Below are 19,255 nucleotides of genomic sequence, written 5' to 3'. Positions count from 1 at the left end.
GCCTTGAACAGCATACTCAAGCGAGAGAAAACAATTACATATCTTTTCTATATTACCCAATTATTAAACTTATTTTGTATCCGGAATGTGGATGTCATTGCTTTGTATTTCCTCAAAAAGGATCATTGTCAATATCAAAGTTAATCTTGTTCTCTGTTGGCTACGCAGAAGTAGTTTGTTGCTTGGCAAAGGAGGTCATTGCAGTGTTGTTAATGGTCATAGAATTCATTAACTGAGCATTGTGGTATTTTGGATTATTAAAGATGTCCTCCAGCGATTAAAAAATATACTTTTCCTATTGAAAAGTGATATTCTGAGTATAAATACAGTACAGTACACACACTAAAGGGTAAGACAAATGTTGTTGTTTTCTACACAACTGCAAACTTCAAGGAGTAGGACATTCAAGGAGTTGGTCTGATGGTGCCCTCTGATGTCATCAACCTCCCCCTTGCTTGAGGAACAATAGAGGAGCTTGTGCTGTGTCATGAGGATACCTGGATCACCTATTGAGATATTCAGGTGTTAAATGAGCTGAAGAGGGGACTGGAGTAGGACTTGAAGGGTTAATTAGAAACAAAGTGAATGATCTTTCTCTACCATGGGCTGTGGATGAGCATAGTGCTGCTACTGTTTGTTTGTGTTCCGCTGTGTTGTGAGGTTCACTTGCTGAGAGATGGAGAGGAAAGAGAGGGAAGACAGACATATGAGGGGAGGAGTGAGATCCTGGTACCTGAACCCTACACAATATTCACTGCAGTATAGTACATTTCTGTCTACTGCTAGGGAGGTATACTGATTCTAGTTCTGTCTACTGTTGTGAATAGGGTATTTTTAATGTTGTTTTTTATTGAAGAGTAGACTAGAGTAAATAGTCGCTTTACAGTACAAACGTAAAATACATAAAACTTCTATTTATTTTTCTTCTCTGTGTATTTGGTGACAATGGTTTTATTTTTATTATGATCTTTATCAAATATATTTATTTATATAATTTATTGTGTGTGTTCCAGGTATCCCAAGAATCCCCAGCAGAAGATATCAAGAGGGTCATAGCCCGGGAGGGAGACTTCATTAAGTACGTACAGAACGAGCTCTTTCCCCATAGCTTTATCAAATCAAACTTAAAACACAAAGGATGTCTAAAATAAAAATAGAATCACTGATTAAAGGCCTATGTGAAGAATTCCTGTGAAGACTTCCATACATGAAGGGCCCTTTTCGGCATTTGCTGTATGATCGATGATATGATCGATGAGGATCTCCATGTTGCAAATGTACTGACCCTTACTAGACGTCTGCAAATGTTTTTAAAATTTGCCGACAGTGTCGAGCCGTGCACCAGGGACAGATCTTCCAGCAAGTCATCAAATGAAATCCGTTTCATAAAATTTTAAAATGTTGGTAATTTTTCTGCTGTCCCGGTAAATTCCACCAGATGGCAAATGGCTACTTATTGCAAATGTACAAAACAACACCAATCATGACATGGCCATTTCTCCTAAACAGAAAAGACTTTGAAGATGAAGCTTGGTGAGCATAGGTTTAGACTAATGGGCTGTTTGCCCAGAAACAAGATGGCGTCGAGGCTTCAAGGCTTTTTGAGTTAAGGCCATTTTTCTGTGAATAAAGGTCAAAAACAAAAATAGAGCGCTAATTTGACCGCTTCACGTCAAAATACATGAACCTCCAGTTTCAGGAAAAAAAGAACCAGCCATTTATCTATTGTAATTTACGAGAAATTGTACAATATACAATTGATGATGGTCAAAGAAATTTGTTTTATTTTGCAAAAAAGTTACAGATCCAGTTGCGACGTGTTAAGGCGGGTTTCGGAGCTCTACGTGATTTCTGTGATTTTCTGAAATAACACACACTCATTCAACCCTCTGTAAATAAGTCAGTTCTAAACGTAAAGACTTAAAACGCAGGATTCTGGAAAAGCCTACCCCAGTGAGGATATGTGTTTACTTTCAGCTTCCTGTGCCAACCGGAAATTCCTTAAATCGGGGGCATAGGGGTTGTTTCAAACGGGTTAAAAAGGTCAGATCTTTCCAAAACGTCCTATGTGTGATTAGGCAACCCTCATGAACTGTAAATCATTCATTTCTCCCAACAGATTTCCAAGAAAAACTCACACACACACACACACAGCAAGGATGGAGTGACACAGTATGGGGCTTACAGACACACAGGGCCTGTAATAGTTACCTGCATTCGAACTATCAAAGAACCATCAGACCTAGAGCTCTGAAACGTTAAATACATGTTCTAGAGCTTAAGGAGAAGTTTATCTAAAGTTCCATGTATAATAGTTGAATCTTTATCAATGTTTATTATGAGTATTTCTGTAATTTGATGTGACTCTCTGCACAATCACCACGTTTTAGAACTACTGAACGTAACGCGCCAATGTAAACTCAGATTTTTTTTATATAAATATGAACTTTATCAAAAAAACATACATGTATTGTGTAACATGAAGTCCTATGAGTGTCATCTGATGAAGATCATCAAAGGTTAGTGATTCATTTCCGCTAGCGGAACCCCAGTCCCAGACAGGTTAACACTATGGGCAAACATTTACCCAATTCATTCCAGTACTTAAATGTGTTTTCCTTAGTCTACTCTTAATCGTGGAATTAATGCATTCAATCAATGTTTAATCTTTGACCTATATTATTTATCACCTGATTGGAAATGTTGTCACTATAAATAGTCTCAGGCAGTCCAAATCGCGGGATAATCTCCCGACATAATGCCGACATAATGGCTCTTCCCATGTATCAATATTGCCGCATATCTAAACATGACTTAGGTAAGATTAGTAAATTATCCTTATATCTGACATTATCTTGTTGGATCGTCCCTTTCATTTTCCACATGTCCAATTCTCCCTGGGACCTGCATTCATGGCTATCCTGTAACAAGTCTCTGTCAAGTCTCTTATCCTCGCTAAGATTTATCTGTGCTGCTTTGTATGGTTTTAAACGCCTATGTGCTCGTCTGCATAAATAGTAACCTTTCTCTCCTTTCTTATTTCGTAGGCACTAGTCAATGCTACTATTTCGGCCTGTTGTGTCGAAATAATAATAATAATTTCTAGGCAATGGTTCAGTGTCTGCTACAGTGCCTTGCAAAAGTATTCGGCCCCCTTGAACTTTGCGACCTTTTGCTACATTTCAGGCTTCAAACATAAAGATATAAAACTGTATTTTTTTGTGAAGAATCAACAACAAGTGGGACACAATCATGAAGTGGAACGACATTTATTGTATATTTCAAACATTTTTAACAAATCAAAAACTGAAAAATTGGGGGTGCAAAATGATTCAGCCCCCTTAAAACCTCTTATGGATCATGCGCATTTTCGCAGCTTTTTGTTAAAAATCGCGCAACATTTCAAAGTCCTGCTACTCATGTTTGGAATATAGTATACGCAAATGATAAGTATGTGTATATAGAAAACACTCTGAAGTCTCTAAAACTGGTTAAATCGTGTCTGTGGCTATAACTCAACGTGTTTAGCAGTAAAAATCCCTCGAAAAACTGTTCTCCAAAAACACAAAAAATATATTAATCCGCCAGTCAATGTATTGTTCAAGGCGAATGCAAATACATGAAGCCGTAATGTAAACGCCTACAGCTTCCACACGATGTCGCCAGTGCTGGCATTTTGAGCAGACTTAATCCTTGGTTCTATTACGTTTTACCCTTTCCTGTTTCAGTCTCTCAACAGGAAGTTATTAAAATGGAAAAGATGGCCGTTGATTTCCAGACTAGCTGCTATCGAATAATTAAGTGTTTTGTAAAAGTATATAGGCACCTTTTGTCATTTTAAAAAGTGACGTTGCGTCTTGTAAAATGGAATATTCCTGGATCAGACCGGTCTTCAGAAAATGACATTTTGTCTATACAATGACGGATTTAATCGGGAAAAAGACCCAATTGTGATGTTTATGGGATATATAGGAGTGCCAAGAAAGAAGCTCGTCAAAGGTAATGAATGTTTTATATTTTATTTCTGCGTTTTGGGTAGCGCCGGCTTAAGTGGCGTTGCAGTACTTTGGGGGTGCATGCTATCAGATAATAGCTTCTCATGCTTTCGCCGAAAAGCATTTTACAAATCTGACTTGGTAGCTAGATTCACAACGAGTGTAGCTTTAATTCAGTACCTTGTATGTGTATTTTAATGAAAGTTTGAGTTTTATCAAAAACTATACGTGGCGCACTTGAAATTTCCGCTGATTTGATCCCCACAGCGGGAGCTAGTCCCTAACAAGTTTTAAGTTAATACTTTGTAGCGCAACCTTTTGCTGCGATTACAGCTGTAAGTCGCTTGGGGTATGTCTCTATCAGTTTTGCACATCGAGAGACTGAAATTTTTTCCCATTCTTCCTTGCAAAACAGCTCGAGCTCAGTGAGGTTGGATGGAGAGCATTTGTGAACAGCAGTTTTCAGTTCTTTCCACAGATTCTCGATTGGATTCAGGTCTGGACTTTGACTTGGCCATTCTAACATGTTTGGTGTGTCTCCCAGGTGGCTTGTGGCAAACTTTAAACAACACTTTTTATGGATATATTTAAGAAATGGATTTCTCCTTGCCACTCTTCCATAAAGGCCAGATTTGTGCAATATACGACTGATTGTTGTCCTATGGACAGAGTGTCCCACCTCAGCTGTAGATCTCTGCAGTTCATCCAGAGTGATCATGGGCCTCTTGGCTGCATCTCTGATCAGTCTTCTCCTTGTATGAGCTGAAAGTTTAGAGGGACGGCCAGGTCTTGGTAGATTTGCAGTGGTCTGATACTCCTTCCATTTCAATATTATCGCTTGCACAGTGCTCCTTGGGATGTTTAAAGCTTGGGAAATCTTTTTGTATCCAAATCCGGCTTTAAACTTCTTCACAACAGTATCTCGGACCTGCCTGGTGTGTTCCTTGTTCTTCATGATGCTCTCTGCGCTTTTAACGGACCTCTGAGACTATCACAGTGCAGGTGCATTTATACGGAGACTTGATTACACACAGGTGGATTGTATTTATCATCATTAGTCATTTAGGTCAACATTGGATCATTCAGAGATCCTCACTGAACTTCTGGAGAGAGTTTGCTGCACTGAAAGTAAAGGGGCTGAATAATTTTGCACGCCCAATTTTTCAGTTTTTGATTTGTTAAAAAAGTTTGAAATATCCAATAAATGTCGTTCCACTTCATGATTGTGTCCCACTTGTTGTTGATTCTTCACAAAAAAATACAGTTTTATATCTTTATGTTTGAAGCCTGAAATGTGGCAAAAGTTTGCAAAGTTCAAGGGGGCCGAATACTTTCGCAAGGCACTGTATCTCCTCTCAATCCTGGCTTATTATGATATTCTAACCTTCGTAATGCTCCAGGTCTCCTGCTCCTCACTCCCAGACCATCAAGGTCACCTTAGTCCTCTGCATAGGGAGGGGGAGCCCTTCTCCATCTGCCTTTTCTACTAACTGTCTGTCAGTATCAAATATAGGTTGTTTTCAAATATTGCGTTAAATGTCTCACTGTCTCCCTGTCTGAACTCATGGATTTTTTGAAAAAACACCTGTCTATGGTGGCAATCTGTAAGGTTATTACATAGGTTGATTAAGGTTATGATTAAGGTCAATGCTCTCAATAATCCTGAATCACCACAGATGTCATATATCCCTGTACTGTTGGCTTGGATTAGGTTCTAAATACTTAACATAAACCTACCATTAATCCAAGGCTATACCATTTCTTTCTTCTCATTGGTTAAAATTACGAATATGTCAACTATAAACTCATTCATAATTATCAATTACCTTAAAATCAGTATCACAAATTACCTTGAATTCATTATCCAAATGGCCCTGCCATGAGGCTGATCAGACCACAACGGAAAACCATGATAGAGGTCAACTTTTACAGTCGTGTTTCTTACTATATTATAATATTCTTACTATACTATAAACAGTTAAACCAAGAATCAATAACCTGAAACTATCACAAAACTTTTACGATTCAACTATTCAGACCTGAATCGCTTACAGTCAAATATAGCCCAGTGAGCGCGACTAACTCTCCCCTTCTTACCAGTGGACAAAAATATAACCTCTCCTCCAGCCACGTTCTGCCTTACCGCTATCGTACGATTAAAACCAAACTTTACAACTGTCCCTTCTCTTTCGGCTTCACCCTTATGAAATGTCCAATACTTAAAAGTAACATGTAAATTGCCAAAATGTATAACCTACATCAGTCAATCCATAAGAATCAAAACATTTCGGTGGGCACCACTCTATCGCCATTATCTCTCCGCTATTATTTAGAATTCATTAGATTTGGGTAACTGTCTCTTCTATGATTCAGTAATTTAAATATGACTCCATTCTCAATACGTTATTCCAGCAGATCATTTAGGCAACAGACACCGTATTACATCGAAATTGCCTCGCTATCATTTAGAAAGAATTAATCTTTCAATATAACCTAAACAAGCTATTAAAACATTCAGTTTATATCTTAAACAAATACTAACAACCGTATCTCTCCCGGCAAAACATATCAATAGTTGAATTACAATCAGAATTACTTTTAGTCCATTGGCTGAGATGCGAACCCGAGGCCCGCACGTTGTAGGCAAGAGTCCTACCCCTTGACCACCAACACTATCGAAATGATTGAGATGCAAGTAACCATATTATTATAATATTCGTAAACTCCAGCACGAACTACCGAGACAATTCCCAGAAAATAGCCCTAATTTAAAGGTCCAAGCATTTCCCCAACAAGGATTCTCCTTACTCTCTCTCTCTCGTTTTCTCTGTATGTCCCCTTATCTTGTAACTTTTCTCAACTTTCTCCCTTTCTCTACCTCTATCCACTTTCTCAATCAGTTTGCTAAATCCTGTCCTTTCCTCCTCTATCTCTCCCTCGGCTCCAGGAGGTTCCCCATATGGGGGTGGGACGGGAAGCCTTGGCTGCCGTCTTCCCACCACCACTGTTTCATCACCGGGATTCTCTCTCCACGCCTGGTCTATCAGGGTTGGGTGCAATTTAGGCTTATGAGAGACCTCCAGAGGAGCAGTGGGAGTTATTGTTCCTTATTGTTCCTTCCTGTTATTGACTCAATACTGCTCAGTGCAAACAATGTGGCTCCTTCAGGTAGAAATTTCAATGGCGAATGGCTGTGTTACGCTCGACTATCATATAAGAGCTGGTCTTTCCGGGTATAACCATTAGATGTTGCCGTTTACCTCAGCTCATTGGCTACCTATCAAGCTAGATTTCAAGACGATCAGTGGTCATTGGGCCGAAATACAGTCAATCAACAAAGCACTGGTCATATCATTGGCGCGCAATGAGGTCATTGTTTGGTGTGTTCAAATCAGTTCCTTTCGGTCAATACATCCATCAAAAAGAACCATCAAGTATGGTTGTGTTACTAACAAACAGAGGATTGCATTGAAACCAACCATGACTAGATAAACGTAAGTTTAGTGTGAGTAATACATAGAATGGTTCGTCGAAAGTTGAAGGAAATGGAATTCATGACACAAGCCGTTTACAAAATGTTTTTTGTTATGCTATAAAAATGGATTTTATCGAACAAAACAACCATTTATTGTGAAGATTGGACCTTTTGTATTGCCAAAAGAAAATCTTCAAAGGTAATTTATTATTTTATTGCTATTTCTGACTTTCGTGATGCTAATGCTTGGTTGGAAAATGCTAGTAATTCTTGTGTATGTGTGGGGTGTAGTCCTCAGTTTATCGCATGTTATACTTTCTCCATAAATCCTTTTAAAAATCTGACACAGCGGTTGGATTAACAAGAAGTCAAGCTTTTAAATGGTGTAAGATACATGTATTTACAAGAATGTTTAATATTACGAATGGTGTATTTAGAATATTTGCGCTCTGCTATTTCACCGGATGTTGGCCAGGTGGGACACTACCATCCCACCTAGCCCAGAGAGGTTAAACAGTGAAAAACCATCACCAAATGGACATGACGAAATCAACACAACGAGCGATGGAGAGGAACCACTATCACTGCCTGGCCATCCCGAGTTCATCGGGCAGTCATTTTTGAATTTCTGCTGTATTTTTGAGCATTTCAAATTTGTGAGGGTAAATGCCCATTGAAACACATTGCAAATGGACAGCCGTGCACCTGGTGATAGGAACAGGTTACCAGGAGAATTTTTTTTAAATGGTTTTGAATGCCGTCAGGAGGGTGCAAGGGGTCCACGGCTGGCTAGGGAGCACCCCCCACCCGTGCCCATCTAATTGGGGCGCCCCTGGTCATTTTGGATGTACATTTTTTTTTTTTTAAACGACAGTCCCACTTCTCTCTCAAGTCACCATCGAGCGATGGAGAGGAACCACTATCACTGTCCGTCCATCCTGAGTTCATCGGGCCAGTCGATTTCGCATTTCTGCAGTATTTTTGAGCATGTCAAATTCGTGATGGTAAATGCCCATTGAAAAATATTGCACATTGACAGTACATGTGCAGTTAGATTAAACAGTGAAAAACCATCACCAAATGGACATGATAAAATCAACACAACTGTCACGATCATCTGAATGAATGGATCAAGGCGCAGCGTATTTAGAGTTTCACATGTTTAATAAATATGCAACTCACCAAAAACAATACAGGAGAAAATGATACGTGATGTTCTGGGCTGCTCACAGGCAGCTACACAAAAACAAGATCCCACAAACAACAGGTGGGAAAAGGCTGCCTAAATATGATCCCCAATAAGAGACAATGATAGACAGCTGCCTCTGATTGGGAACCATACCAGGCCAACAAAGAAATAGAAAACATAGATTGCCCACCCTAGTCACACCCTGACCTAACCAAATAGAGAATTAAATGGATCTCTAAGGTCAGGGCGTGACAACAACAAGCGATGGAGAGGAACCACTATCACTGCCCGGCCATCCTGAGTTCATCGGGCCAGTCAATTTCGCATTTCTGCAGTATTTTGGAGCATGTCAAATTTGTGAGGGTAAATTTCCATTGAAACATATCGCAAATGGACAGCCGTGCGCCTGGTGATTGGAACGGGATACCAGGAGCACATTTTTTAAATCGTTTTGAATGCTTTTAGGAGGTGCAAGGGGTCCACGGCTGGGTAGGGAGCACCCCCCACCCGTGCCCACCCTGGTCATTTTGGACGTTTTTCAGAAAGTCGTTAAAAAAACATCAAGAGTCCCACTTCTCTCTCATCATACACTACAAATAAACCTTCTAGGTTGATTCAGGGCTTAACATAGTGATATATATCATTTGTGCAGTATAAATGCCATTTGGACATGGTTCACTGACTTTTGTGTTCGGAACCCGACTTCCTATGATCATATATGGCAAATGGACATAACATCTTGATTTGTCACCTTCAATACTTATATATTGCATTTGGACATTTCTTATTGCATTTGGCAATGGTTTGCTGACTTTTGAATTCGACTTTTGACTTCCTACGATAGCATATTGCAAATTGACAAAAACATGTGCCTTATTGACAACTCAATAAAATATGACAAAAGTATATTCATACAGTTCTTATACATGTATAATTGACAACAAAAAAATCGAAAGAATTTCGAAAAACTGTCCAGAAAGCACTTTTTTAGATGGTGATACATTTTGGAAAGAAAATTCAAATGTTCAAGATTTGACACTTGGGTCTTGACTTTATGTCTATATGAGTTGTGTCTCAGGACAGGTCCATGTTGTCTAAGGTGGTTATAGTGGCTAAATTAGTTGTGACTGAGGACAGGTTCATGTTGTCTTAGGTGGAAGTAGTGGCTATATGATTTGGGTCTCAGGACAAATCCATTTTGTCTAAGGTGGTAGTGGCTTTATGAGTTGTTTCTCAGGACAGGTCCATGTTGTCTAAGGTGGTAGTAGTGGCTATATGAGTTGTGACTTGGGACAGGTCCATTTTGTCTAAGGTGGTAGTGGCTATATGAGTTGTGACTCGGAACAGGTCCATGTTGTCTTAGGTGGTAGTAGTGACTATATGAGTTGTGACTCGGGACAGGTCCATTTTGTCTAATGTGGTAGTAGTGGCTATATGAGTTGTGACTCGGGACAGGTTCATTTTGTCTAAGGTGGTAGTGGCTGCATGACTCGTTACATATAAACAACTCCTCCCAGTGTTCTCCTTGAAGGTGACAGGGGAGTCACACTCAGTGATGGCCACACTGAAAAGGTACACACACACACACACACGCACGCACGCATGCACACACATACACACAAAATGATTACAATTGTGACTGTTATGAGCAGCAGGGGGAATCGGCCACCAAGGACTATTACCTCTTTTGTTGATCAGAGGGTGGATCGTCTATATTCCGTCACAGCTGCTTTGCTAGCGTGAATTCAAATACAGGGCTCAGGCTTGGTTGTTACTGAGACGTTCTCCAAAGCCGTAAGACTTATGGAAATACGGACCGCCCGGTTTATGAAGAAATTTACCAGCGTCTTAGTTACAGTACAATAGAAATACAGTATGTGACCTAGTGAAGTTAATTTTGCAAAGTTGCAAAGACAATCATTACATTCATTCCCCTGAAACACTGAGTGTAGTCTAGCCAGGCTTTCTAATCTCGACAGTAGCCGAAGCGAACAGTTGATAGTCAGTGGAGCTCTGATTGAAATGACATTGGGAGAATTAGACAGAGGCGGGTGCCACTACTCATAACACATTGTCGCCATGTAATTCACTCTGGCAACAATTTGTGATGGGCGCAGCTGAACAAATTACAGGTCACTTGTATTGCCTGGGAGGAGATAGTGGAATAATTAACATGGGGGTTTGATGGCTGACGGGGGGCGGTGGGATGGTCGCTGTGTGTGTGTTGCCTTTGGGGCCAGCCATGCTATAAATCACAGCTATGGTTTTAATCTCGCCATGCACAGAGAGACTGTCTTCTCTGCCTGACAGAGGATGAGACCTCTCAGCCAATTACAGCCCTCAGTGTGTGTGTGTGTGTGTGTGTGTGTGTGTGTGTGTGTGTGTGTGTGTGTGTGTGTGTGTGTGTGTGTGTGTGTCCCTCTGAGCTTAGCTCCTCCTCAGAGATATATAGGGCCGTTTCGGAGATTCATCTCCAAACAAGGATGGCTTACGGGACATAAATCATGTGTTACAATCTAATCACAGCTTTAAATACCCCAAAAAGCCCAAGTGTTACGCCGCTATATTGTCAGGGAAATTGTTGCTATGCTGTAAAGCTGATGACTGGGATACATACTGTACATTGAGAGGAAATGTATATTAATTTAAAGTATATGATGAATACAGATGTAGAATCTTAATTTGAGTCAGTTTGCTACAGCAGGAAAATAATTTTGCAGCAACAGGAAATTATGAACATTTTTGTAGGCCTTGATACATTTTTTTGTAAGGGAAAATCAAGTCAGAAATTTCAAAGAGGAAATTACAAATTTCAGCAGTTCTCCTGTAACAGGGTGTTCAAATTAAGATCCTACATCTGTAGCTATCTGGAGGTATATACAACCCAATCTGGGGTGCCAGGCAGGCTGTGAGACACATGGCTGGTGAACAAGACTATGGCTGTGTTCCCATGTCCATGCTAGCATACCACTTAGGATGCATGCCCAACACATTCTCAGTGCTATTCCTTCTAGCGTGGATATTGGAACCAGGCCTAAGTTTGATTTAACTTGTCTAATTCACCTCAAGCTGTTATACATCGTCATCATCGCCATCATCCTCATTGTCATCATTATCGTGTTTTATATGTCCATTATCATGGGTGTCTGTGCCCTGTATGCCTATCCCATCCAACTGCCACTGTACCAGGCAGCTACTATTTAAACCCACAACACTAATAGGAGAGTTAGGGAGCATAAATATTTAAGACAACTCAACGCTGAGACTGTTTGAAAATCTCCCCCAAACTCCTGAACTCCTGAATCTCCCCAACCCTTTGTAACTGCTAGACACTGCCGGGAAGCGAGTCGCATGCTAATAGCATTAATTCAGGAGTCTGTATATTCACTTTAAACAGAAATTATGTCTGCGTCCCAAATGGCACCCTATTCCCTATTTAGTGCACTACTTTTGACCAGGACCCATAGAGCTCTGTTCAGAAGTAGTGCACTATGTAGGGAATACGGTGCCATTTGGGATTATAATCCTGTTTTTGTCTTCCCACAAAACTCTGACTGTTCTTTTGCCTGAACATATCAGGGGTAGCTGAACACCTTATAGTAATGTTCATTAATAAACCATTTGAGAAACTATTTATAAGTATGTAGTGTATGCCCCAATGAATATGAATTTATTAGGCTAATACATGTATATGAACACTGCTTATAAAGGAAGATGGTTTAATAAAGTGTAACTGCAGACTAGTCTACTGTCACAACTTCTTCCGAAGTTTATTTTTTTATTTTACCAGGCAAGTCAGTTAAGAACAGATTCTTATTTTCAATGACGGCCTAGGAACAGGTTAACTGCCTGTTCAGGGGCAGAACGACAGATTTGTACCTTGTCAGCTCGGGGATTTGAACTTGTAACCTTCCGATTACTAGTCCAATGCTCTAACCACTAGGCTACCCTGCCGCCCCATTCTTCCGAAATTGATACCTCTCCTTGTCCGGGCGGTGTTCGGCGGTCGACGTCGACGGTCTTCTAGCCATCGCAGATCCATTTTTCATTTTCCATTTGTTTTGTCTCGTTTTCCCACACACCTGGTTCTCATTTCCCTCATTGTGTGTTGTGTATTTAACCCTCTGTTTCCCCCATGTCTTTGTGTGGTATTGTTTATCTGTTTTCATGTATGCGCACGTTAGGCCGGTTGCGCTGGGTTATGTTCAACCCGTATTTGTATTTCGTGTTAGTTTGTGCCGTGTGCTTTTGGTTCGCCAAATAAAAGGCTCCAGTTTGCTACCAAATATCTGCTCTCCTGCACCTGACTTCTTACAGCCCTTCACGCATACCCTGACACTACAGATAAGTATGCCCTACTTTTAAAGTATTCTAGATCACTAGATTTTGAAGGAGCCAGTAGTATGTTCTTGTATTGGTTGTGTTCAGATACTGTATGTAGACCTAACCCCTGACATTCACTGAACCTCAGTTTGCTGGAGAACAGACATTAAGTTTAGTTTTCCCAGCAGCCAAATCAATATTTCTGTCCCAAGGTCTAAAGCAGTGGTGTCAAACATAATATAAATATATATTAAACAAACCAAACATTTGGTATACATTTTTTATGTATTTGTGTTTTGTAACCTTTTTTGGGGGAGAGGCAAACTATACTTTCAAATTATTAAAACCAAATTGAAACTGTAGAAATTATAATGGACGTACATTCATACAGTTTCTTGACTGTGTCCAGCTCTCTAATAATCACCACAATGAAAGCTAGACAGTCAGGGAGCATATGATTTGCAAAAAATGATAGAATATTGAGGAATATTTTGTGCAAATTTTGACTGCATGAACTTTTCAGTTCAGTCCTCTGTACCTCGTTTTAGACTGAATACGGCCACCAGGCCAAAATGAGTTTGACATCCCTGGTCTAACGAGTAGTCAGATAGGCTCCTGTAACATTGACCTAGAAAAGAATAGGAGAAGAATTGCCATTTAAAAAGTAATTTCTCCCATAATAAAAAATGTCCCTGTGATGAACCATACACCAGTCACAGCTAAGTACCCAGGTGATTGATGGTGTGTACCAACCTGTCCTCACTCCTCACAAAGGCGATGAGAGGCAAAATAGTTGAAGCTTAACTAGTCTGTAGAGAACTGATCAAACAGAGGTTATGTCCCAAATGGCACCATATTCCCTTTAAAAAAGACACACTACTGTTCAAAAGTTTGGGGTCACTTAGAAATGTCCTTGTTTTTTAAAGAAAAGCACATTTTTTGTCCATTAAAATAACATCAAATTGATCAGAAATACAGTGTAGACATTGTTTATGTTGTAAATGACTAGTGTAGCTGGAAATGGCAGAATTTTTATGGAATATCTACATAGGCATACAGAGGCCCGTTATCAGCAACCATCACTCCAGTGTTCATATGGCACATTTTGTTAGCTAATCCAAGTTTATAATTTTAAAAGGCTAATTTGTCACGACTCCCACCGAAGGTGGCTCCCCTGCCTGTTCGGGCGGCTCTCGGCGGTCGTCGTCTACTAGCCGCCACCAATCCCTTTTTCCTATTCTGTTAGTTTGGTCTTATTGGTTGCACTTGACGCTTATTTTGGTTTCTTGATTTGTGTCTATTTAACACTGTTAGGCCCGCCTATTTTTGTGCGGGATTGTTTTCTGTTAGTCAGGGTGTGCGTGTTTGTGTTCCTGTCCGTATCTGCCCTGTGTTGGGTCGGACTATTTTTCTGGCTATTTATCGCCTATTGTTTTTGGGCGTTCGTTTGGGAATCCCAATAAAGATGGTTTTCCCCAGTTCCTCTTCTCTCTGCAATTGACTCTGCACTCACCACCCCAGGCGATCGTGACAGAATCACGCACCACAAGAAATGGAGTCAGCAGGAGCAGCTGCACCTCCTCTCCCATCTATGGAGGAGCGAGTCCTCCATCATACGGCCATTCTCCACCGTATCAGGTCGGCAATGGACCAGATGATGGAGAGGATGGACCGATGGGAGAGGAGTGGCCTCCCTACCTCACCCCCAGCTCCTCTTCCCCCAGCACCACCTACCCCTCCTCCAGCGTCCAGATCCGGTGCTCTGCGTCTGGTGCTCCCCAGGGAGTACGATGGAACGGCGGCTGGGTGCCAGGGGTTCTTACTACAGCTGGAGCTGTACCTGGCTACCGTTCGTCCGACTCCCTCGGGGGAGGAGAGCGTGAGCGTCCTCGTCTCCTGTCTGACGGGTCGAGCCCTGGAGTGGGCCAATACAGTGTGGAATGACCCAGACTCGGTGAGGGATCACTACCCAGAGTTCACCCGCCGGTTCCGGGCCATGTTCGACCACCCACCGGAGGGCAGAGCGGCAGGTGAACGGCTGTTTCACCTACGACAGGAGACGAGGAGCGTGCAGGACTTTGCGCTGGAGTTCTGGACCTTGGCCGCTGGGGCGGGGTGGAACGACAGGGCCCTGATGGACCTGATGGACCACTATCGCTGTAGCCTCCGGGAGGATGTCCGCAGGGAGCTAGCTTGTCGGGACGCCACCCTCTCCCTCTATGAACTTATTGACATGTCCATGCGCCTAGACAACATGCTGGCTGCCCGCGGGCATCCAGAACAGGCCCTGTTGGTTCCACCTCCAGGCCCTCCAGCTCCAGTTAGGGGGGGCCGCATCAACACACTGCCGATCGGTGCTGGAGGAGCTCGTCTGGGAGTTGGGATGGTAGGCAGAGCACTCCTCGTACACCCCAGGTGAGTCAGCACCAGACTCACCCAGAGCTCCCTGTTGGTCATATGTTCCAACTAATTTCCTTTTCTGAGTTTTCTCCCTCTCTACAGCATAAGGCGCTAGTCGATTCAGGCGCAGCTGGGAACTTTATGGATCGTGGGCTCGCGTTAAGGCTAGGGATTCCCCTGGTGTCGTTAGAGCAACCTTTCCCCGTGCACTCCTTAGATAGCCGACCATTAAGATCAGGGCTGGTAGGGGAGGCCACGGTTCCACTGGACATGGTAATGCAGGGGGATCATAAGGAGCGGATTAGTCTCTTCCTTATTGATTCACCTGCGTTTCCAGTGGTGCTGGGGATTCCCTGGCTGGCTAATCACAATCCTGAGATTTTATGGAGACAGTAGGTTCTCCGAGGGTCAGAGGAGTGTTCAGGTAGGTGCATAGGAGTTTCCATCGGTGCGATGACGGCGGAGAGTCCAGACCAGGTTTCCACTGTGCGCAATCCCTCTGAATATGCCGATTTGTCTATTGTCTTCTGTAAGAAGAGGGCGACCCAATTACCACCTCATCGACGAGGGGATTGCACGACAAACCTCCTGGTAAACGCTGCACTTCCCAGGAGTCACGTGTACCCGTTGTCCCAGGAGGAGACAGTGACAATGGAGACATATGTCACTGAATCTCTGGGACAGGGGTACATTCGGCCCTCCACGTCACCCACCTCCTCAAGCTTATTTTTTGTGAAGAAAAAGGAGGGAGGTCCAAGTCCGTCTATTGATTATAGAGGTCTAAATTCCATCACAGTGGGGTTTAGTTACCCGCTACCTCTACCTCTCATTGGGAGTGCGTATAATTTGGTGCGTATCCGGGAGGGAGATGAGTGGAAGACCGCGTTTAGTACCACATCTGGCCATTATGAGTACCTCGTCATGCCGTATGGGTTGAAGAATGCTCCAGCCGTGTTCCAATCTTTCGTAGATGAGATTCTCAGGGACCTGCACGGGCAGGGTGTGGTAGTGTATATCGATGATATACTGATCTATTCTGCCACACGCGCCGCGCACGTGTCTCTGGTGCGTATGGTACTTGGGCGACTGCTGGAGCATGACCTGTACGTCAAGGCTGAGAAATATGTGTTCTCCAAACAAGCTGTTTCCTTCCTGGGTTATCGCATTTCCACCTCTGGGGTGGTGATGGAGTGTGACCGCGTTACAGTCGTGCGTAATTGGCCGACTCCGACCACGGAAAAGGAGGTGCAGCGGATTTTAGGGTTTGCCAATTACTACCGGAGGTTTATCCGGGGTTTTGGTCAGGTGGCTGCTCCCATTATCTCACTGCTGAAGGGGGGCCGGCGCGCTTGCGCTGGTCAGCAGAGCCGGGCAGAGCCTTCAGTCGCCTGAAGGAGCTGTTCACCGACGCTCTCGTGCTGGCTCATCCGGACCCCTCTTTGGCATTCATAGTGGAGGTGGACGCGTCCGAGGCTGGGGTGGGAGCCATGCTATCACAGCTCTTGGGCACGCCACCGAAGCTCCGCCCCTGCACTTTCTTCTCGAGGAAGCTCAGTCCAGCGGAGCGGAACTATGACGTGGGGGACTGGGAGTTGCGTGGCTGTAGTGAAGGCTCTGAAGGTGTGGAGACATTGGCTTGAGGGGGCCAAGCACCCTTTCCTCATCTGGACTGACCATCGTAATCTTGAGTATATCCGGGCAGCGAGGAGATTGAATCTGCGTCAGGCGAGGTGGGCCATGTTTTTTACCCGATTTTGTTTTACGATCTCCTATAGGCCAGGCTCCCTTACTACGAAGGCCGACGCGCTGTCCCGCCTATATGACACCGAGGAGCGGCCCATCGATCCGACTCCCATCCTTCCAGCTTCATGTCTGGTAGCACCGGTGGTATGGGAGGTGGACGCGGAGATCGTGCGGGCGTTACGGTTGAAACCTGCACCCCCTCGGTGTCCAGCAGGTGTTCAGTACGTGACGCTTGGTGTCCGTGATCGTTTGATTCATCCTGGTATCGAGCGGACAGTGCGGAGTCTTAGGCGGATGTACTGGTGGCCCACTTTGGTCAAGGACGTGAGGTTTTATGTCTCCTCCTGCTCGGTGTGCGCTCAGAGCAAGGCTCCTCGACACCTGCCTAGAGGGAAGTTACAGCCCCTCCCCGTTCCACAACGGCGGTGGTCGCATTTGTCGGTGGATTTTGCAACTCATTTCATGCAAATGAATTACTTAAAAATCATACAATGTGATTTTCTGGATTTCTGTTTTAGATTCCGTCTCTCACAGTTGAAGTGTACCTATGATACAAATGACAGACCTTTACATGCTTTGTAAGTAGGAAAACCTGCAAAATCGGCAGTATATCTAATAATTGTTCTCCCCACTGTATATATACATATATTTATTTTTTTCCCAGCAGTAGGCATTTTCCCTTCTGGTAGGCCGTCATTGTAAATAAGAATTTGTTCTTAACTGACACGCCTAGTTAAATAAAGGTTTGTAACGGGTGTCGTCATCTGAAGAAGAAGAATCGTACCAAAGCGCAGTGTTCATGCTTTTCATTCAAACTGAACACTTTAACCTCTTCCTCCTACCCTCTACTTTTTCGAACATTCTGTTAAAAATCGCGCAACATTTCAGCGCCCTGCTACTCATGCCAGGAATATAGTACACTCATATGATTAGTATGTGTGGATAGAAAACACTCAGACGTTTCTAAAACTGGTTAAATCACGACTGTGGCTATAACATAACGTGCGTTACATCGGAAAGCGCAGGAAAACCTGATCACAGAAAATGGAAATAAATATCCTTGCGCCACTTCCAGCAATTGTTAACAGTGAACCGAATTACATAAGACCGAGGTTTCAACTCCCACAGCTTCCACATGTTGTCTAGAGTCTTGTAATTTGATTCAGCTTTGATTCTTGGTTGAACCGAATCAAGGGAACCACTTACCTCCAGTCTCCGCCCAGATAATTTGGAAGAGCTCTCTCCTGAAATTTTTTCCAAGACGACAGCTAATGATTTTTACATCGCCTCCTGATGAATTTTATCGCTTATTAACGTGTACTAATACCTAAAGTTGCATTACAAAAGTATTTCGAAGTGTTTTGTGAAAGTTTATCATCGACTTTTTGAATTTAAAAAAATTACGTTACGTTATGAAACGCTGTTTTTTTCCGTTGATCACACAGTCTACATATAATGATATCTAGGCTATATATGGACCGATTTAATCGAAAAAAAGACCCAATAGTGATTATGGGACATCTAGGAGTGCCAACAAAGAAGATGGTCAAAGGTAATGAATGTTTTCTATTTTATTGTGCGGTTTGTGTAACGCCGAATATGCTAATTATTTTGTTTACGTCCCCTGCGGGTCTTTTGTGGTGTTACATGCTATCAGATAATAGCTTCTCATGCTTTCGCCTGAAAAGCATTTTAAAAATCTGACTTGTTGCCTGGATTCACAACGAGTGTAGATTTAATTCAATACCCTGCATGTGTATTTTAATGAACGTTTGAGTTTTAACTAATACTATTAGCATTTAGCGTAGCGCATTTGCATTTCCAGAGCTCTAGTTGGGACGCAAGCGTCCCGAGTAGAAGCAAGAGGATAACAAAGTAACAAAGATAAAAAACAAAACCGAAACAGTCCTGTCAGGTGCAGAAAACACTAAACAGAACTACCCGCATAACTACCCGCAAAACATAGGTGGGGAAAAGCTACCTAAGTATGATTCCCAATCAGAGACAACGATAGTCAGCTGTCCCTGATTGAGAACCATACCCGGCCAAAACAAAGAAATACAACACATAGAAAAAGGAACATAGAATGCCCACCCAAATCACACCCTGAGTAAACCAAAATAGAGATAT

At 42.6% G+C, this 19,255-nt stretch overlaps 1 pseudogene; it reads left to right on the top strand.

Moving 5' to 3' along the window:
• The window catches only part of LOC115134841 (mitochondrial inner membrane protease subunit 2-like), a 211,334-nt pseudogene that overhangs the window by 167,808 nt on the left and 24,271 nt on the right, over positions 1–19,255 (top strand).

Source organism: Oncorhynchus nerka, linkage group LG9a (genome assembly GCF_034236695.1).
Source record: "Oncorhynchus nerka isolate Pitt River linkage group LG9a, Oner_Uvic_2.0, whole genome shotgun sequence".
Taxonomy (NCBI): Eukaryota; Metazoa; Chordata; class Actinopteri; order Salmoniformes; family Salmonidae; genus Oncorhynchus; species Oncorhynchus nerka.
The sequence above is the reverse complement of the archived record's forward strand: the minus strand, read 5'-3'. Positions and strand labels throughout refer to the sequence as shown.